The 22,932-nt window shown below is 42.5% G+C and overlaps 1 protein-coding gene across 2 annotated transcripts in view; it reads right to left on the reverse strand.

The window, feature by feature from the left end:
* Positions 1-22,932, reverse strand: part of SERPINE2 (serpin family E member 2) — a 74,734-nt gene that overhangs the window by 29,134 nt on the left and 22,668 nt on the right. Inside the window, exon 1 of one of the 2 annotated variants that reach the window (XM_036857976.1) lies at positions 2,276-2,393. The exons of the other annotated variant lie outside the window; for it this stretch is intronic. The gene's annotated coding sequence lies outside the window, so the exon portion shown is untranslated. Of the gene's footprint in view, positions 1-2,275; positions 2,394-22,932 lie in introns of those variants that run through there. 2 annotated transcript variants of the gene reach the window in all.

Here is a 22,932-nt window from a genome sequence, read left to right on the forward strand (position 1 = left end):
TGTTTTCCTTTATGTATATTTTGTTAGGGGGATGGGGAGCGAGAGGAAGGAAACTTCCACTTGCTGGTCCCAACTCTGTGCCAGACACAGTTCTAATCATTATTTCATCCTTGTTACCACCCTTCATCCAATCACACCAATATTTACTGAGAGCCTGCTGTGTGCCAGGCACTTGTCTAAGTGCTGAGCATAGAAATATAAGTAAGATGGCCAAGACCCCTGCCCTCCTGGAGTTTATATTCTAGAGGGGAGACAGAAAGTAAACCAGGAGGCAATAAAGTCATTTCAGAGAGGGATCAGGCCACAACAATAAGACACGGTGAAGTGAGTGAATGGAGTGGGGGAGCATGGGACAGGACAGGCAGGGAGGCCACCTCTGCAGAGGGACACGCGTGCTGACAGCTGAGTGACGAGAAAGGAGGGAAGGATGTGCCAGGCAGAAGGACGGCAGGGCGAAGGCCCTGAGGTGGGAACAGAGGTGGATTGTCGGAGCTTGGTGTGCCAGCGATGTAAGGGACATGGAGGGGAGAGGTGGGGGAGGAGGTGAAGAAGAAAAAGGGGCCAGATCCTGAAGGGCCTGTCACACCAGGTAGGGCTCTTGCATTTCATTCTAGGGGTCATGAGAAACCCCTGGAGGGAGCTCCCCGCTGGCACAGTGGTTAATACTCTGCACTCCCAATGCAGGGAGCCCGGGTTCGATCCCTGATCAGGGAACTAGATCCCAGATGCATGTCCCAACTAAGAGTTCGCATGCCACAACTCAGGAGGCTGCGTGCCACAGCTAAGGAGCTGGTGAGCCGCAACTAAGGAGCCCGTGAGTCAAAACTAAGGAGTCCACGTGCCGCAACTGAGGAGCTGGTGAGCCGCAACTAAGACCCAGTGCGATCAAATAAATTAAGAAAAAAAACAAAAGAAAGAAGGCACTGGAGAGTTTGAAATAAGGGAGTGAATCCCTTGGGTTGCTGTGATTATCTTATAACTACACGCTTTCTTTTTTTTTACCATATATATAACTTTCTTAATTAATGAATTGTTAATGAAAATAAATTTAAGTGACACCCTTAAATCTACAAGAGGGCAGAACAATTGGCAAATTCATCAATTGTGAAGATGGCATTGTTTATACTGATATTCTCAGTTACAGTGATTTTTTTGAAATATGCTTTCTTCCTTGACTACCACTTACTGAGCTTTCTTTGGCTGTGACAAGCAAGAGGTAGGAAATTTACATGTGTTTATGGAAAAGCAAATACTTTCATTAAATAAGACCTTAGAAGCGGCAGCTGGTAAAACAAAAGCAGAATTTGAGATGTGGCTAATTTGGTCCCTCCCTTATAGACCCGAGACTTCTGATCAGCACAAGTTTCCCCAGGAAACAACTTGTCCTCCTGTTATGTGCATTTACATGGGGGAGGTTGGGGGTGTCTGCAGAGAACAAGAAAGAGGGGAGCCTTTTAGAGAGGAGACCTGGAGCGAGGGGAAATAACGTCCATATGCTCCAGGGAAAGAAAGGGCACCAGGACAGCATCGGGCAAAACGGGCATGTGTGTTCCCTTGCCTTCCTCTCTATGTACTTGGCCTTCTTCCCACCCAAGTAGATGTTCAGTAAATACGTGTGGGATTAAACCTGATGGCTGATACACTTTCTATTTTTGTTCATTCTTTTTCATTGCATCAAAATAATGTTTACTGAGCGTGACTAATTTAGTCCTGAGCCTCACTCACTCTTAGCGCCAAACACTTCTCAAGCAGAGTGAAATTCACTGGGGTGGGAAGAGGCCTGTCAGCAGAGGCAGAGTTCCCCGCCTGTGCTCCACCAAACACTCAGGGCCCCAAGGTGAACCATTAAAGACATCATTGTTCAAGGTGATGGTGCAATTTTCTTATATGTTGGGAAAAAAGCACATTATCAAAAATTTAGAACATTCAGAACTTATCCAGCGCTTAATTGTAAAATGATTGTATAAACACAGCCTGTCTAAATTCAAAACATGTAAGTGACCTACATACACTCCCACTTGGGGCTTTCCTATGGCCAGCGTGGCCTGTTTTGACTTTGGCACCTTGGACTGTCTCTAAAACCACGACAATCCCCTGAGTTACTTTCAGCCTGTTGGATAATGGAGCGCTTCCAAATCCTGAATGGAAGTTCTACTCATTTGGTCTAAAAATTAGACATTGTGTCCGCTCCCCTGCTTCTTTCTTTCTGGAAATAAACTTCCTCTTTAACATTTAATATACTACAAAGCCATCATAAGTATAAAACAATTTGTACCTTCTTTGTTACAAATGGCCAAATTCGGTGACTGGCACCAACTTCATCAATCTGAACTGTTGACTCTTGCATTACGATGGCTTCTGGAATCTGCCTTCAGTGTGCCATTAGCTATTCTCCCCAAGCTTCCCAAAGAAATCCTCCTGGATCAGCAAATATTTGAATAAATATTTGAATCTGCATACTCATAAAGGACATCAAATTGGTTTTGCCTCTGATAGCTTAAAGTTGATTCACCCACATACTGTAGACTTATGTAGAAGATTGTAAAACAGGTAGAAAACAACAGTAACGAGAGAAAGCTAAGTTCCAAGGTCTTGGAATCAGCAAAGACAGTCTCCCAAATAAATACCCACCTTATTTAGCAGAATTTTTCTTGGTTGTGAATTTTTTGCTAAAAGAACAGTTTCATTATAAAGTGGGGGAAGGCTGCCAGGGGTGTTTTTCTTAGTTCCTTGGATTTGGGAAGTTTTTGTGAGATGTCTGTGTGTAGTTTCATAACAGTGCATTGGGACAGTGTCAGGGGCTGTGCAGAACTTGGAATCAGAGCAGTTTTTCTTTCTTTAAATTTTTTTGAATTTTATTTATTTATTTATACAGCAGTTTCTTTTTTTTTTTTTTAACTTTTGATTTATTTATTTATTTATTTATTTATTTATGGCTGTGTTGGGTCTTCGTTTCTGTGTGAGGGCTTTCTCTAGTTGCAGCAAGTGGGGGCCACCCTTCATCGCGGTGTGCGGGCCTCTCACTGTCGCAGCCTCTCTTGTTGCAGAGCACAGGCTCCAGACGCGCAGGCTCAGTAATTGTGGCTCACGGGCCTAGTTGCTCCGTGGCATGTGGGATCCTCCCAGACCAGGGCTCGAACCCGTGTCCCCTGCATTGGCAGGCAGATTCTCAACCACTGCGCCACCAGGGAAGCCCTACAGCACGTTCTTATTAGTTGTCTATTTTATACATATTAGTGTATACATGTCAATCCCAATCTCCCAGTTCATCCCACCCCCACCCCCACCCCCACCCCCCGGTGGCTTTCCCCCCTTGGTGTCCATAAGTTTGTTCTCTACATCTGTGTCTCAACTTCTGCCCTGCAAACCGGTTCATCTGTACCATTTTTCTAGACTCCACATATATGCGTTAATATACGATATGTGTTTTTCTCTTTCTGAATTACGTCACTCTGTATAACAGTCTCTAGGTCCATCCACAGCTCTGCAAATGACCTAATTTTGTTCTTTTTATGACTAAGTAATATTCCATTGTATATATGTACCACAGCTTCTTTATCCATTCATCTGTCAATGGGCATTTACATTGCTTCCATGACCTGGCTATTGTAAATAGTGCTGCAATGAACATTGCGGTGCATGTGTCTTTTTGAATTATGGCTTTCTCTGGGTATATGCCCAGTAGTGGGATTGCTGGGTCATGTGGTAATTCTATTTTTATCTTATTTATTTAGTTTTTAAATTTATTTATTTATTTATTTTATTTTTGGCTGCATTGGGTCTTCGTTGCTGCACACGGGCTTTCTCTAGTTGTGGTGAGCAGGGGCTACTCCTCGTTGCGGTGCACGGGCTTCTCATTGCAGTGGCTTCTCTTGTTGCAGAGCAAGGGCTCTAGGCACGCGGGCTTCAGTAGTTGTGGCACGTGGGCTCAGTAGTTGTGGCTCATGGGCTCTAGAGCGCAGGCTCAGTAGTTCTGGCGCACAGGCATAATTGCTCCGCGGCATATGGGATCTTCCCAGACCAGGGCTCGAACCCGTGTCCCCTGCATTGGCAGGCGGATTTGTAACCACTGCATCACCAGGGAAGTCTGGTAATTCTATTTTTAGTTTTTTAAGGAACCTCCATACTGTTCTCCATAGTGGCTGTATCAATTTACATTCCCACCAACAGTGCAAGAGGGTTCCCTTTTCTCCACACCCTCTCAAGCATTTGTTGTTTGTAGATTTTCTGATGATGCCCATTCTAACCGGTGTGAGGTGATACCTCGTAGTTTTGATTTGCATTTCTCTAATAATTAGTGATGCTGAGCAGCTTTTCATGTGCTTCTTGGCCATCTGTATGTCTTCCTTGGAGAAATGTCTATTTAGGTCTTCTGCCCATTTTTTGATTGGGTTGTTTGTTTTTTTTAACACTGAGCTGCATGAGCTGTTTATATATTTTGGAGATTAATCCTTTGTCCTTGATTTGTTTGCAAATATTTTCTGAAGGTTGTCTTTTCGTCTTGTTTATAGTTTCCTTTGTTTGTCATATATAACCTTTATCATGTTAAGGTAGGTTCCCTCTATGTCCACTTTCTGGAGAGTTTTTATCATAAATGGGTGTTGAACTTTGTCCAAAGCTTTTTCTGCATCTATTGAGATGATCATATGGTTTTTATTCTTCAATTTGTTCATATGGTGTATCACATTGATTGATTTGCATATATTGAAGAATCCTTGCATCCCTGGGATAAATCCCACTTGATCATGGTGTATGATCCTTTTAATGTGTTGTTGGATTCTGTTTGCTAGTATTTTGTTGAGGATTTTTGCATCTATATTCATCAGTGATATTGGTCTGTAATTTTTTTTTTTTTTTGTAGTATCTTTGTCTGGTTTTGGTATCAGGGTGATGGTGGCCTAGTAGAATGAGTTTGAGAGTGTTCCTCCCTCTGCAATTTTTTGGAAGAGTTTGAGAAGGATGGGTGTTAGCTTTTCTCTAAATGTTTGATAGTATTCACCTGTGAAGCCATCTGGTCCTGGACTTTTGTTTGTGGGAAGATTTTTTTTTTTTTTTTTAATTTTTTATTTATTTATTTTTGGCTGTGTTGGGTCTTCGTTTCTGTGCGAGGGGTTTCTCTAGTTGCAGAGAGTGGGAGCCGCTCTTCATCGCTGTGGCTCACGGGCCTAGTTGCTCCGCGACATGTGGGATCCTCCCAGACCAGGGCTCGAACCCGCGTCCTCTGCACTGGCAGGCAGACTCTCAACCACTGCACCACCAGGGAAGCCCTGTGGGAAGATTTTTAATCACAGTTTCAATTTCATTACTTGTGATTGGTCTGTTCATGTTTTCTGTTTCTTCCTGGTTCAGTCTTGGAAGGTTATACCTTTCTAAGAATTTGTCCATTTCTTTCAGGTTGTCCATTTTATTGGCATAGAGTTGCTTGCTGTAGTCTCTTAGGATGTTTTGTATTTCTGCGGTGTCCGTTGTAACTTCTCCCTTTTCATTTCTCATTTTATCGATTTGAGTGCTCTCCCTCTTTTTCTTGATGAGTCTGGCTAATGGTTTATCAACTTTATCTTCTCAAAGAACCAGCTTTTAGTTTTATTGATCTTTTATTGTTTTCTTTGTTTCTATTTCATTTATTTCCGCTCTGATATTTATGATTTCTTTCCGTCTACTAACTTTGGGTTTTGTTTGTTCTTCTTTCTTTAGTTCCTTTAGGTGTAAGGTTAGATTGTTTATTTGAGATTTTTCTTGTTTCTTGAGGTAGGCTTGTATAGCTATAAACTTCCCTCTTAGAACTGCTTTTGCTGCATCCCGTAGGTTTTGGATTGTCATGTTTTTGTTGTCATTCGTCTCCAGGTATTTTTTGACTTCCTGTTTGATTTCTTCAGTGATCTTTTGGTTATTTAGTAACGTATTGTTTAGTCTCCATGTATTTGTGTTTTTTACATTTTTTTTCCCTGTAACTTATCTCTAATCTCATGGTGTTGTGGTCTGAAAAGATGCTTGATATGATTTCAATTTTCTTAAATTTACCAAGGCTTGATTTGTGACCCAAGATGTGGTCTATCCTGGAGAATGTTCCATGTGCACTTGAGAAGAAAGTGTAATCTGCAGTTTTCAGATGGAATGTCCTAGAAATATCAATTAAATCTATCTGGTCTATTGTGTCATTTAAAGCTTGTGTTTCCTTATTAATTTTCTGTCTGAATGATCTGTCCATTGGTGTAAGTGAGGTGTTACAGTCCCCCAGTATTACTGTCTTACTGTTGATTTCCTCTTTTATAGCTGTTAGTATTTGCCTTATGTATTGAGGTGCTCCTATGTTGGGTGCATATATACATATACATTTATAATTGTTATATCTTCTTCTTGGATTGTTCCCTTGATCATTACGTAGTGTCCTTCCTTCTGTTGTAACATTCTTTATTTTAAAGTCTATTTTATTGATATGAGTATTGCTACTCCAGCTTTCTTTTGATTTCTGTTTGCATGGAATATCTTTTTCCATACCCTCACTTTCAGTCTGTATTTGTCCCTTGGTCTGAAGTGGGTCTCTTGTAGATAGCATATATATGGGTCTTGTTTTTGTATCCATTCAGCGAGCCTGTGTCTTTTGCGTGGAGCATTTAATCCATTCACATTTAAGGTAATTATCGATATGTATGTTCCTATTACCATTTTCTTAATTGCTTTGGGTTGTTTCTGTAGGTCCTTTTCTTCTCTTGTGTTTCCCACTTAGAGAAGTTCCTTTAGCATTTGTTGTAGAGCTGGTTTGGTGGTACTGAATTCTCTTAGATTCTGCTTGTCTATAAAGCTTTTGATTTCTACGCCAAATCTGAATGAGATCCTTGCTGGGTAGAGTAATCTTGGTTGTAGGTTCTTCCCTTTCATCACTCTAAGTATATCATGCCACTCCCTTCTGGCTTGTAGAGTTTCTGCTGAGAAATCAGCTGTTAACCTTACAGGAGTTCCCTTATATGTTATTTGTCATTTTTCCTTTACTGCTTTCAATAATTTTTCTTTGTCTTTAATTTTTGTCAATATGATTATTACGTGTCTCAGCGTGTTTCTCCTTGGGTTTTCCTGCCTGGGACTCTGCGCTTCCTGGACTTGGGTGGCTACTTCCTTTCCCATGTTAAGGAAGTTTTCGACTATAATCTCTTCAAATATTTTCTCAGGTCCTTTCTCTCTCTTCTTCTGGGACCCCTATAATGCAAATGGTGGTGCATTTAATGTTGTCCCAGACATCTCTTAGGCTGTCTTCTTTTCTTTTCATTCTTTTTTCTTTATTCTGTTCCATGGCAGTGAATTCCACCATTCTGTCTTCCAGGTCACTTATCTGTTCTTCTGCCTCAGTTACTCTGCTATTGATTCCTTCTCGTGTATTTTTCATTTCAGTTATTGTATGGTTCATCTCTGTTTCGTTGTTCTTTTATTCTTCTAGGTGTTTGTTCTTTAATTCTTCTAGGTCTTTGTTAAACATTTCTTGCATCTTCTCGATCTTTGCCTCCATTCTTTTTCTTTTTCCTGGATCATCTTCAGTATCATTATTCTGAATTCTTTTCCTGGAAGGTTGCCTATCTCCACTTCATTTAGTTCTTTTTCTGGGGTTTTATCTTGTTCCTTTATCTGGTACATAGTCCTCTGTCTTTTTATTTTATCTATCTTTCTGTGAATGTGGTTTTCATTCCACAGCCTGCAGGATTGTATTTCTTCTTGTTTCTGCTGTCTGCCCTCTGGTGGATGAGGCCAGCTTGTGCAAGCTTCCTGATGGGAGGGAATGGTGGTGGGTAGAGCTGGGTATTGGTCTGGTGGGCAGAGTTCAGTAAAATTTTAATCTGCTTGTCTGCTGATGGGTGGGGCTGAGTTTCCTCCCTGTTGGTTGTTTGGCCTGAGGCAACCCAACACTGGAGGCTACAGGCTCTTTGGTGGGGCTAATGGTGGACTCTGGGAGGGCTCATGCCAAGGAGTACTTCCCAGAACTTCTGCTGCCCATGTCCTTGTCCCTGCAGTGAGCCACAGCTGCCCCCCGCCTCTGCAGGAGACCCTCCAACACTGGTAGGTAGGTCTGGTTCAGTCTTCTATGGGGTCACTGCTCTTTCCCCTGGGTCCTGATGCGCACACTACTTTTTGTGTGCCCTCCAGGAGTGTCGTCTCTGTTTCCCCCAGTCCTATCAAAGTCCTGCAGTCAAATCCCGCTAGCCTTCAAGTCTGATTCTCTGGGAATTCCTCCTCCTGTTGCCGGACCCGAAGGTTGTTAAGCCTGACGTGAGGCTCAGGACCTTCACTCCAGTGGGTGGACTTCTGTGGTATAAGTGTTCTCCAGTTTGTGAGTCACCCACCCAGCAGTTATGGGATTTGATTTTATTGTGATTGCACCCCTCCTACCATCTCATTGCAGCTTCTCCTTTGTCTTTGGATGTGGGGTATCTTTTTTGCTGAGTTCCAGTGTCTTCCTGTCGATGATCGTTCAGTAGTTAGTTGTGATTCTGGTGCTCTCACAAGAGGGAGTGAGTGCACGTCCTTCTACTCCGCCATCTTGAACCAATCTCCAAATGAATCATCAGAGCTATTTTTGATTGATGTTCTGGGCATAACTTCTTCTTGGCCTCAGTTTCCTAGGCTAAATGCTCAGTGGTCTAAACTCACCTGGCTTGTGTATATGTCCAAGACTAAGCTTTCACTTCTCTCCAAAGTTCAGTAGCCAGGAAAGTGGGTATTAATCCATACATTATTATAGGCTGATAACATTCCTAATATTAACACATATTCATGTCCAAATAGATAGTCTTTTACATGAAATAACTGTTGGAGTTATCAGGCTTTGAAATGCTTATTCTCTAGAACGAAGAGATTCTCATTATGGGAAGAACATAATAACATCCTGTTTTATTTTTTAAGAGAAATTATACTTTAAACTTTCAAATAAGGGAAGGGATAAAGATGTTGCTCAAATGTATTACATAGCATTAATATGGACAATCATAATCTATATAATATTTCAATTTCTTGAATAATCTTTTCTTAACACTGAAAAAGTCTCTACTTTAGGCCATCCTTGGAGGGAGATCATATACCTATACATAAAGCCATTACCACAGGCATATCCTTCCATATGTGGGCTTCTCTTTCCCCATGGACGTCTAGTTTCTCTTACTCCAAACCTTTCCTTTCCAGTGTGGGGAACGTTTTTGAAGTATTTGGGTGCTGCTCTGAGCTTTAAGTAAGATTCAGTGTTATAAACAATGGGTTGGTAGTTTTGAAATGTCAGACTCAGAGAGCATCCCTACCACCTATATAAATGTACCACCTGCCAATGGCAGGCATTAAAGAAACACACTCTACAGGCCCCATGACTTCAACCATCACTTCTAGACAGATGATACTCTGATCTGCTGCTCAGATCCTCAGCTGAGTTTCAGTCCCATGCTTTCCACTGTTTGCTGCCTATTTTCACCTGATTGCACAGAACACAATCTTGTCTTGAAACATCCTTCATGGGTGGGCTATGGAGGGCCACTGACTCTCCTCCTAAAGGGTTGGTTTCCTGTTGCTGGGCCTTGCTCTTGCCCATGTCCGTGACAGTGCTTCTCTCCCTGGCTCTCCACCTAGAACACCAGGGCTTCCCCCAACTCCTTCCGTGGCCTGTGGGAAGCTTTCCCTAATTTCTCCAGATGGGGTTAGCCACCCCCTTCTCTGAATTCCCATAGCATTTCCTATCTACACCTCTCATTTTGTTTTTCAAGTATGTTTTTTTCCCTCCCAACTAGACTGGAAGCTCACAGAAAGCAGGGCCAGGGCACTTTAGAATCCTGGTGCCCACAGGCTCTCATTTAGGGCCCTGCCATTGTGTAGACGCTAAATCAGAGGTCTAATCCAGCTGTGCAAGTGTTTGGTTTGGAAGACAAGGCATTGTAGAAATATTTTAAGCAACTAAAAGTTAGATAATGTCACATACAATCTAGATTTAGAGTTCTTCTCAGGAAAAAGGAAAATGAATGGGTGTTCTGGTAACACAGGGCCCTCATTCCCACGGCAGACATCCTGCATAGCAACTGCCCCAGGAGCTGGGCGCCTGCTTTCCTACATGCCCCCTCTGCTCCCCACCAGTTGCCATCACTCACATTACCTCCCCAGGCTGTGAAAAGCACTTGTGGCCAGACTCCTGCACTGAACAAACGCTCATCCATTAAACAATGGGAGCCTAGTATAGTTGGTCACAAAAGATGAAGCTTACTTTCAACCTTATAAATTCTTTTTTTACAAAACAAAATGTCTGTTACATATAACACATGAGCAAATGATAAATAACATGATATCTGTCGGCTCAAATGATAAATAATATGATATCTGTCGAGTCTATTTAGAATAACAAATAAGATGTGTGAAAACAGTGTTGGGGGGAAAAAACACTGGAAAGACTCTTCTGGCACCAACTCTTAGCCAGATGATTCCCACCAGTTTTAGGAGGACCCAGGAGTGCCTAACAGAAAATACTCCATCCCTTCTTCTTCTCTAAAAAATGTGTAAAGTGATATATTTTGTAAAATGTATATATTTAAACATTTTTTATGTCATAAAAGATTTCAAATATACGCAAGATAAACCCTCAATACCCAACATCCAGAAAAAATAATTATCAACTTGTGGCTTATTTTATTTCTTTCAAAATCAAAGATTATTTTGAAGCAAATTCTAGAGAGCATGTAATTCAAAATATTTTCAGTATATACTCTAAACCTAAGGAATACACACACACATAATATCATTATCCCACTCAAAAATTAATAACTCTTTATTATGTTAAATATCTAGTCAGTGTCCAAATTTTCCTGATTAACTTCTGTTTTACAGTTTATTTGAATCAGGATCTAAATAAGCTCCAAACATTGCAACTGGTTATATATCTCTTGTCTTTTAAAAAATCTTCCCCTAGTTGCTTTATTTTTAACTTTTTCCTTGGAACTTTTTTACTGAAGAAACCAGCTTACTTGTCCTATAGAGTTTCCCAGTCTAGATTTTGCTAATTGCACTCATGTGATGCTGTTTAGCAAGCTCCTCTGTCTTCCTTACTTCCTGTAAACTTGTAGTTAGACCTAGAACAGCAGTCTGCAAACTCCTGGGCCAGATCTGGCCACACTTTTTGTTTTGTCTCTGGCTGCATTCAGGCTCCTACAGCGAGCTGAACAGACAGCTGCCCAGTTGGACTGCAAAGCCAGGAAACATTTACTACCTGACCCTTCACAGGAAGTTTGCCAATTTCTGCTCTAGAGGCTGATCAGATTCAAATTTCTTTTTTGCAAGAGTATTTCACAGAGGTACTGCCCAGGAGGCTGGAATCAGGAAACAGCGGCTGTCTGTCTCTTTTCTGTGACGTTAGCAGTTACTCATGATCATTGCCTAAGTGCATTGCTTTATTATGGCTTGCCAAATGGTGCTTTTGTAATTCTTTCTTTCTCCATTTATTGGTTGGAATATTTCTATAAAAAGAAATTTCCCATAACCAACGATTTGGTTGTCTTGAGGTTCAGTTTGTATAGCAAAGGCAAGATCCATTCCCTGTATCATTCTCCAAATAATGACTTGGTTACCCAGAATTCTTGGTGTTGACCAGAGGGGGTTTCTTTGTTTGTCTGCTTAGTATAATTACGAACTCATGTTTTTCAACATATTTTAAGGGTTTTGATTTACTAAAATGTTATTACTTTTATTAATGCTCAGAACGATCCTCTTCAGGTTGGCTCCTGAACCTTTTATGTGACCCTGTAGTCTCAATAGCTTCCTTGTTTCTGGTTTGGCAAGATGTTCCAGGCTCATTTTGCATACCCAGTTGGAATCAGACACTTCTCTAGGGAACTCTGGTTCCTTTTAGTGGGAGGCAGTATTTAGAGACCACAATCTGAGTATCTTGACCAAATAAACCCTAAGTTAACTGTGGGGATACTGGGCAACAGACATGTAGAAAAATCCAAAATCCACTTACATCCCTCTCTGGACTATAGCCGAATACTGAAATTCAAGTTATGGAAGATAGACTGCTACCCTGTGAATTGGTTTGCCTCCCAGGGCTGTATGGCATAGGGGAGGCACACTAGATAATGAAAATATGGGGGAGTGAGCTGGGCATTAAAAGTTGGGCTAGGATAATCAAAATGAATCACCCTCATGTGAAGGCACTGAGTCTCCTGGATCAACCCCATCCTGAGTGAGGTCCTAACAATGCAAGCTCCTGGAATGAACAACTGGCCCACAGCATAACAAGGACAGTCCCCCAGTTTATCTTGGTGGGGGGGCAAGGTGTGACAACCAGCTCCCTCCCATCAATGAAAGCTGACATGTTCTCAGGCACTGGGAAACTGTTGATATCCTTCTGGTCTCTGTGTTCCTAGGATCCTGGTTCTTGGAAACTAAGATCCTTTATTAATCTACCTCTGGATTAACCAGTTCTTCTGGGGGGGGGCTACAGGAGGAGGAGAAAAAATAGCACATCAGATTATATTAGAATCATGACCTCTTCCAACAGCTTTCTTGACAGAGCTTCCCAAAGAAGTAAATGTGAAGGAAAGGCTGCCAAACTGAGACTCCTAAGTGGCCTTAAGTAGGACTGTGCTGCCCAGCAGTCAGGCCAAATGTTCCTCACCAACACTCTGCCGACAGGCAAAGGCCTAACACTGTTAAGGGTGTTTGGCAATAGGCATTCTGGAGAACTTCAGGAGTTGACCTATGGAAGTGAAGGCTGTATCTGCAAAGTGACTGCAGTTGCTAATGAACAAATAACTGTGGTTAAGCCTCAGGTCTGGTCCTATAATGGAGAGAGGAGGACTCTAGTCCCTCTAGCCTCTACAAACATTACTGAACTACATCCACCAGAACCTGTCCTCATTTCCAAATATCTACCACATTCTCTTAAGTCAGAAAATGAGATGAACAAGCAAAACTAAAGGGCCTCTTGATACCCTTGGGAAGTGTACAGAGTATTATCTGAATGAGTTAGCATTCTTAAGACTTAAGAGAACAATCAGGAAATGCCAACTGATCAAAGTGACAGTAGCTTGGTGGTTCTAAAATGTCTTCTTTCAGGTTACTGGAGAGAGACTTAGAGACCTCTTTGGATTTTTTTCTTACATTTTTATCAGACTTCAAAGTATATGCTTGATCTACGACACTAATTAATTTTTCCAGAAAGGAACCTAAAAATATCCAGGAAAGAAATGTTCAGCTACTGAAATGTATGGCAACAATGTCTAAAAGGTTCCTTCGACAAAGAGACATATTATAAGTACACTCTAACTGATATCCAAGTGTCTTTCATCCACATACCATTCATTCTGAAATCTCTTTTGAGGTGAAAGGGGAAGGTTATGAGGAAGAAGGCAATTGGGGCTTTGTTAGTTGTCCATCTTTTTTTTATGGTCTTTTTTAAATTGAGAGGTGTCCATCTTTTAAAATACAAGATTATGGGACATTTATTCTATTTTCCTCTAAGTGTCAGGGGAAATTCATGTAAGGTTCAAATCCCAATTTCACCATCTACTAACCAAGAGATCCAAGGCAAGTCACGATCTTTATCAACCTCAGCTTTCTCCTTTACTGTATTAGAAATCAAATTTCAAGGGTGGTTATGGGAATTCCATATTCACAACAGAAAGGCAGACAGGAACTAGCACAGTATCTGGCTCAGAGTAGGGGCTCAGTAAATGTCGCCCTTGTCTTCCTCATTGCTCAAGACCTGAAACAGTCTCTGATTTTTACTTCAACAGCTATTTAGAAAGCCTCAAGGATCGAGCTAAGAAAACAGGTCAAACAATACTTCCACCTTGATATAGCCCTGTCTGTGTCTTTATAATTTCTTTAGACTATTTAAAACACAGAATAAGACAATGCTGGTGTGTTCCCTTACCCTTATAAGAGAAAGAAGGGGTTCTATTATGGCGGGGGTGGAGGTAGGTAGGTATGTTCCAAAAAACCTTTCATAGTTCTGAGATGTGCTTTTTAGTCTGTTGACTTGGGTCATTAAATCTGCTTTATTATGTATGGTGCCAAGTCGTATAGACTTTCTTACTGACAAATCTTTAAGACAAAACAGTTTATATGGGTGATTTTCTAATCAATAGTCAAGACATGTCCTAAGACATCATAGTGATATTGACTCGTGGTTCTCAATCTTTAAAACAAGGTAGCACCTTTTTGAGACCTAAAAAAAAGTTACAGATGCTTCATGACTAGTTATATTTTTAGTACTGGTGAAAATACATGATAAAATGCTACCATGAATTCATAAACACTAATAAAATGCAAATGCTTTTTATCTATACATAACAGCATCTTGATACATTTCAAAACAATCATATTTTGAGATATCATTTATTCAGTCTCTACTCAAAGCTGGACCAGGAACATGACTTTTCTGACCCCTGAGAATAACTCTGATGTTGTCTACAGGTCTTCAGTTCATAGGTGAGAAATCAATGCTCTCTAGATTGTTGCTAAAAAAGAAAATGAACAGTAAGTGTTGGAAGTGTAAATTGATAAAAATCTTTCTGAAAGGCAATTTTTCATATGCATATTCTTTAAAATGTATATACCTATTGGAAAAGTAATATTCTTTCTATCACTCAGTTCTAAGGTAATAATAAAAAAAAAGATTTGAGTCTAAAAATGTTCACTGTGGAGTTATTTCTAGTAGCAAAATCACTGCAATATTCTTTGCAATAGATAAATTGCAATAACAATGATCACTGCGACCTAAATTTCCAATGAAGGGACACCGTGGGTGACCTCTTATCAGCTTTGTGCATTTCTCCTCTAGAGTCTGTGTGCTTTGTTGCTAATCGTTTGCACCTGCTATTTTCAGAGGCTTGCTATTGTGAGTTGGAGCCCACGATCTTAGTGGGTTCTAAGTGGCTGGGAGTTTACATACAGCATTCTGCCATCCGGGAGGTCAACAGCCGCTGACTACTGGTCAGGAGTACAAAAGCCCAGCTTCTTTGCCTCAAGGTGGCACAGACCACCCGAAGGTGCAACAGACTCTCTAGAGCTCCCCGTGGGATTAGGCTGATGTAGGACTTCACCTGATATTGCCCCTTGATAGGCTGCTTCCCTTTCTAATTCCCATTTCTTCCATTCCTTTACTGTTTCACCTGGGAGCACTTCCTCAACGAATCAATTACACTTTATCCTTGACTCAGGGACTACATCTGGGAGGGCACAGCTTACGACACCCAACAATAAAGGATAGTTCATGACATCCATCCAACACAGTATCATTCAGAAGCTAGGAAACTATCCTTGAAGAAAACTTAAAGATATGGTAATATATTCCAGATAGCTCAGCTGAGATGTGTACTAAGAGGGAGCAGAGAAGGCTACAGAACACAATTAAATCACAGCGGTTGAATCACAGGATCATAAAAACTTGAATAAAAAATGGTACTTATTGGAAAATGAGAGAGTTGAGAAATATGTTGGGATCCTTTTATCTACACTAAAATGAATGCTACACCCCATTACAACCCATGGACCATTTCATGTTGAGCTTTTTCAGTAAGCGATGGCTTTATTTTGATGAACACGCTTTGACCCATTTATGTGGCTAAACCTACATATTAGATATTTAATGGCAGGGATTACAGTTAATTTTTTTATTCCCTGCATATATAGCATAGTACCTACTATATAGTTGGAACTCCATAATGTTATGAAATAAGCTGTAATTCTATGGAAATTAACTGTTCCCATTACTATTTTAGGTAGCAGCAGCAACTGCTATTGCTAACTCAAAAAAAAATCCAATTTGTTTAAAACTTGTAAAATACATTCTTAAGTACTCAAGAATACCAGCCATCATTTATGGAATGCCTACTATATGCCAGACACTGTACCTGGAGCTTTATAAATTCAACGTCTAGCTGAATCCTCAAGTTAAGAAGTAGGCATTAGTACTTTTATTTTACAGATAATGAAAACTGAGGCCCAATTAAATGACCTGCCCAGATCATACAGATCATACAAGGTGAAGAGATGTCTGAAAACCAACACTTTTAGTCAATACATCATGGTGACTCTTGTGCGGGAGTTTAAAGGGTCAACCAAGGAAAAAGTAAAGAAACACTGCCTTCTTTCTACCTCTCTGTCCTGTGCTTAAATCACCAAGTACTCGGAGTAAACAAGTGACCACAGCTCTACAGGGCACAGGAATTGAACAGAAAGCTTGTTACTCTACTGCAGTGGTTCCAGCTGGGAGGGAGAGCGGCACTGCCCCCCAAGAGACATTTGGCAACGTCCGGAGGTGTTTTGGGTTGTCACACCTGGGACGGGGTGCTACTGGCTTCTCACGGGTTGAGGCCAGGGATGCTGCCAGACGTCCTACGGTGCAGGAGACGGTCACCACCTCAAGGAATTATCCAGCCCCAAACGCTAGTTGTGCTGAGGATAAGGAAGGCTCTTCTAGAGCACAAAAAAGCACACATTTCCACTCTTCCCCAATGCGTCACAACTGACTTTCCTTAACTTAGAATCGAGCCTTCAGTCTGAAGTCACAGACTGTTTCTTGTCAAAGCAACAACTGTGCTCACACCGTCACAGTGGTCCTCCCTGGAACTTTTGACCCACGAGAGAGGAAGGGATCCAGTCCATCCCTTTTGTGAATCCCAAAAGGGAAGGTTTGTGGTACCAGTAGTTAAAGCTTTGGCCTGCCAGCCCACCTTATCAAATCAGGCTCTTCTACAGCCCGCGGACGTTCTGCGGCAGGAGTGGAGAATGTCTGCGTCATGCCAAGCATCCCGCAAGGATGGGCAGGGAAGGCGTTTACAGCGGGCCCAGTTGTTCCTCCACGGCGGGGGGAGGACCAGCCCCGGCCTCCCTCTGCTGCGGCACCTCTGAGTACCAATGAGACCCCTCCCATAAAGCAGCGGTAGGGACCCGAGGCTGGCATACCCAGCCGTTACCCCCATCAGCCTCTCCTCCCCACCCACTGCCTGCTCCCCCATGCCCAGCAGCCCTTACCCCCCCCACCCCAAAGCAAAGTCAGCTCTATCATTCAGGGAACCAAACTGCCAGGTACAGAGAAAAACCTAAAATGCTCACACATCCCTAAATTATTCTTACGACTACTGTACTTACTCCCTGGGAACTTTCTGAACTAATTATATTCAGTTACATGCTTAGCTAAGCAAAACTGAGCCCAAATCTCTCTTTTCCTCCCTTTCCTCATGAAAAGGGAGCAGAGGCCAGAGAGGGAAGGAGACTCAGCAGACGAATGCTGAATTGCGTCTCCAGCAGAGCCAAATTACCGGCAAAATGCCACCTGCACGAGGTTCCCATTCTGCCGGCAGGGATGTCCTCTTTTTCTTGGAAGAAGGAGCGTTCAGAGATAGTGGGAGGCCTCCCAGCCCTGTGAATGATGGAGGTGCTCTGGCAGTGTTAACAGAGGATGTGGGCTTTAATCAAGCAGGAACTCGAAGACTCCTGCATCTTTATTTCAGGTAGCAGGGGAAGAGGGCAAGGAAACTGTATTCAACTATGAAGAGAGGAACTCTAGATTTTGAGGCTCAAATTCACAATGAAACCCACTTGATTCTTTTGAAAGAATCAGGTGGTCTTTCCAAGGTTGCCACGTAAAGAACTGTTCGATAGCAGGTACTGTTCGTCCATTCATTTATTTCATTAACAAATATTAATGAAGCACTAGTGTGTCAGGCACAGGGCTGGGGAGAGAACACGGACAAATGGGCTTGGTGCCTACTCTCCCAGAGCTGAGAGTCTAGGGCCGTGGTTCTCCATCTGGGCAGTTTCTCCCTCAGGGAACATCCGGCAACATCCGGAGACATTTTCGGTTGTAACAACTGGGCGTAGGGGGAGGGTGCTACTGGCATATAGTGGACGGAGGCCAAGGGTGCTGCTCAACACCCTACGGGGCTCAGGACAGCCCTGCACAACAAGGACCTGTCGCCTCCAAAATGTCAATAGGGTTGAGGCTGAGAAACCTTGGTCTAGAGGGAAACAGACTTTAATGAAATCATCATAAATACTGAATGGATATTGACATTCATTTTGACACATTTGCTTCCCAAGTGGTATGACAGCAAGTGAAATTTACAACAAAGGGAGCCGAGACACACCTGGGGGGATGGGGGCAGGCAGGGGTTGAGGAGGTACTCTGAGGAAGGGCCGGGTAGGCCAGCTTTGGAGGAAGAACTTTATATGACAAAGCAGGAGGGGGCTGGGGGCAGGGGAGAGTGCTCCAGACAGAGGATCTCGTGTGCAAAAAGGCCTTGTGTTAGAAGGTACCACGTATGGTTCTGGAAACTGAGATTTTGGGAGTTTTGCTTTACACCATCATCATCTTACAGTCTTTGTAGGACCAGGTCTACCCTGGGGCCATAACCTTGAGCAGCAACTCACCATGACACACACCAGAGTCCAAACTAGACAGAGGCTGGAAGAACAACCCTTCACACTCCAGTGTCCATCCTGCCCCACCGCCTTCTTTCTCATGATCAGACACTGCACATTAGAGGAGGCAGGAATCAAAACCCTACTTTGTCTTAGACCTGGTACTAAAAGTCTGACCCCCAAAAAGGAAACACTGATAAATCAACCTCATCAAAATTAAAAATATGTGCTCTACAAAGGACTCTGCAAAGATGATGAGAAGACAAGCTACAGATTAGGAAAAAATATTTGCAAACCACATATCTGACACAAGGCTGATACACTATCTAGAATATACAAACAATTCTCACAACATAAAGTAAAAAACACCAAACAAGTCAATCAGAAAATGGGCCAAAGACACAGACTGACATTTCATTGAAGAGAACATACAGAGGGCAAATATGCCCATGAAAAGATGTTCAACATCATTAGCCATTAGGGAAATGCAAATTAAAACCACAACTGGCTGTCAATACACACCTACTGGAATGGCTAAAATAAAAACTAGTGATAATACCAAATGCTGGAGAAGATGCAGAGAAACTGGATCACTCACACATTGCTGGTGGGAATGTAAAATGGTACAGCCACTCCAGGATACAGTTTGGCAGTCTCTTACATGCATTTAACCATATGATCCAGCAATCTTAGACATTTATTTCAGAGAAATGGAAACTCATCTTCACACGAAAACCTGCACCAATGTTGGTAGCAGCTTTATTTGTAATAGCCCCAAACTGGAAACAACCCAGATGTCCTCCAACAAGTGACTGGTTAAATAAACTGTAGCACATCCATACATGGAACACCACTCAGCAGGAAGAGGGGGTGAGCTATTGATACATGTATCAACTGGGATGCCTCTCAAGGGAATTATGCTGGTGAAAAAGGTCAGTTCCAAAAGGTAACATACTGGGGAATTCCCTGGTGTTCCGGTGGTTAGGATTTGGCGATTTCACTGCCGGGGCCCAGCTTCCATCCCTGGGCAGGGAACTAAGATCCCTGCAAGCCTTGCTGCACTGCCAAACAAAACAAAGCAAAACACAACAACAAACCCTCCCCCCCAAAAACCAAAAGGTTATATACTGTATGATTCCATTTTTAAATATTTTTAAAATGACAAAATTAGAGAGATGGAGAACTTATTAGTGGCAACCAGGAATTAGGGGAGCTGAGATGGAGGTGGATGGATGTGACTATAAAAAGCTTGCATGAGGGGTCCTGGTGATGAAACTGTCCTGCGTCTTGACCGTGGTGGTGACACAAATCCACAATATGATAAAACTGCATAGAAATAAGTACACACACAAACACACACACACACGAGTACATGTCAAACTGTTGACATCTGAACGAGGTGGATTATACAATGTTAATGTACTCGTTGTGGTATTTATTGCTGTGTACTAGTTGTGCAAGATGATACCTTTGGGGGAACTAGGTGAAGGGTTATATGGGATCTCCCTCTACTGTTTTTTATGACTGCATATCAATCTACAACTACCTTCCCACTAGCCATCCACTTTACATTTGGTAGTGTATATATATGTCAATGCTACTCTCTCACTTCATCCCAGCTTCCCCTTTCCCCCCGTGCCCTCAAGTCCGTTCTCTACGTCTGCATCTTTATTCCTGTCCTGCCACTAGGTTCATCAGAACCTTTTTTTTTTTTTTTTAGATTCCATATATGTGTGTTAGCATACGGTATTTGTTTTCCTCTTTCTGACTTACTTCACTCTGTATGACAGACTCTAGGTCCATCCACCTCACTACAAATAACTCAATTTTGTTCCTTTTTATGGCGAGTAATATTCCATTGTATATATGTGCCACATCTTCTTTATCCATTCATCTGTTGACGGACACTTAGGCTGCTTCCATGTCCTGGCTATTGTGAATAGTGCTGCAATGAACATTGTGGTACATGTATCTTTTTGAATTATAGTTTTCTCAGGGTATATGCCCAGGAGTGGGATTGCTGGGTCATATGCATAGCACAAGGAGATCAACTCGATGCTTTGTGATGACCTAGAAGGATGGGATAGGGAGGGTGGGAGGGAGGGGATATGGGGATATACGTATACATATAGCTGATTCACTTTGTTGTACAGCAGAAACTAACACAACACTGTAAAGCATTTATACTCCAATAAAGATGTGGAAAAAAAATCTACAACTACCTTCAAATAAAAAGTAAAAAATAAAAACCCTTATTTAAAACTTTTAGTCAGCAAACAAATATACCTTAAGACAGATCTTTTTATTATTTACTTTCTTTTCCCAATTACTGCAGGCACATTAAAAATGTCAATATTCTAAAAAAGATACCAAAAATATGTTTTTGCATAATTGTGCCTTTTAATAACTCTTTGAGAGAGCACCAATTCTTAGGCATCTTGGCCTCTGTAGGCTCCTGAGACAAACTACCCAAGTTCAGATGAGGTCCGCCACCAATTCACTGCATGACTTTTGACAAGCACTACACTTCACTGTGCCCACTGTACAACAGGTAAAACAGTAGTCCCTGCCTTATGGGCTGATGTGAGGAATAAAAATGGGTGATACATCTCAGGTTCTTTGGACAGCTCTTGAACACCAAGGGCTCAACCAAGCTGGCTCTGCCATGACTGCCGTTATCACAGAGGGTCGAGGAGTCCTGGGGTCTCTCTCCTCAGCCTCTGAAGGTGGACTCGCCAGCCCATCCTAACAGATTCCTCAGAGGCAAAATTTCCCCAAATTCCAATTTCTGAAAATCAAAGGGAATTTTTAAGCTGCCTTTTCTATGTACTGGTGGTCTTTTTTCAACCGTGGGCCATTTCCTTCATGTTTCTGCTGCAGGTGGGCTTCAAGGGTCTACCATGTGACTTTATCAGAGTTTCACCTCTGGTCACAAGTCCTCAGGGAACGTGACCTGAGTGGCCTTGTCCTCCCGGGGCAGCAGCTGGGCCCCGTGCAGCCTCCTTGAATGGCCCTGGTGTTGGCGTCAGGAAAGGACCAATGGTCACTGAGGGACCCAGGAAACGGGCATCAGGCTCTGATGATTTCCTGGTGCACTTCTTCCGAGACTGCCAGGCTCATGAATAAGGAAAAGGGTTTCCTACCAGCTGAAAATGAAATAGGGCAGGATTAGACTATCACAGTTTTTTAAAAGTTTTAGTGTGGCAAAGCCAGACAAGCTGTGTCTCAGAAGCCTGGATGGTGAGCGGAGTCTCATTACTGTTTTATTTGCTAAATGGAGAGAATATCTCACACAGAAAATGCTTGATGACTGCCCAAGGAAGCCATTTAGAAATAACTCTGAGCTACAGTGGAAAGCCTACTATGATGGGAACTGGAGAGAAGAGGTAATCCAGGAGAAATATCTTAGATTTTAGCTAACAGAGCTGACTCTAAAGCCCAATGCTTCTTTTCGAAAGAAACATTGGGTAGAAAGATATAGAGAAGTGCCCTTATCCGTCTTCATAGAAATTCTGCAATGGGAGGAAAGAGGACTCCTCCTCCCTAAATGTGCTATTCCTCCAGGATCTACATCTCCGTAAGTGCGGCTCCCCACCCACTCAAGAATCTAAGCGGAAAGTCTGGGAGTCATCTTCCAGCCTCTCCCCGGCCCCACTGAACCATCAACAAGCTCTGTCTCTCCACCTCGGAGACGGTTCCTGAACGGTCTACTCTCTCTGCCTTCTTTGTGCTCAGCAAGCCACCCACATTCCTGGAAGAAGACATCAGTCTCCTACACCGAACTCACCCACCGTCTGCACTGCTCAGTGAGCTTGCTGATAGGGAAGGCTGACCTTGACTTTTGGCACCAAGACCTGCATCAAACCTGCAGTGGCTTCCCTGAGCTCTTACCCTCCCACAGCCTGCGACCTGGCCAGCCTGCTCGGATTTGGCTTCCTTTGACAGATACACTCTCCCCTTGGCAGTTTGCAGAAGCTGTCAGGCTCTTTTCCCACCTCCAGCCTCCATAATCCTGCTCTTTCTGCTGTGGGTGGGGCGGGACATTTTCTGTCCTGTTCACCAAGCTTCCCCAGTGTCCAGCGCGGCACAAGGGACACCAAGGGACTCTCTATGTAACCAGGGCATCGATGAAGAAGCCAGCCCTTTGGCGAGCACCTGAATTCACCTCACGTACTAATGTCGATTGCAGAAGCCACCATCTTACAAGCAGGTTGGGATCGTAAAGTCTTTGGGGGAAGTTATTTCTTTTTTTCTAGAGCAAGCTTTCACAGCTTGGCACTATTGACATTTGGGACTGGCTAGTTCTGTGTTGTAGCGGCTGCCCTGTGTATTGTGAGATGTTTAGCTGTATCTCTGGCCTCCCCATTAGATGCCAGTAGCACCGCTCACCCAGTTGTGACAACCAAATGTCTGCAGGCATTGACAAACGTTCCTGGGAGAGAGGGGGATAGCCCCTGGCTAAGAACTGTTGATCCAGAGAAAAATTAAAAATTGGTGGTTAGGATTTTAATTCTGCCCACAGAATACCTAATTAAGCCATGCTTTGATTGA

This window comes from Balaenoptera musculus, chromosome 7 (genome assembly GCF_009873245.2).
Source record: "Balaenoptera musculus isolate JJ_BM4_2016_0621 chromosome 7, mBalMus1.pri.v3, whole genome shotgun sequence".
NCBI lineage: Eukaryota > Metazoa > Chordata > Mammalia > Artiodactyla > Balaenopteridae > Balaenoptera > Balaenoptera musculus.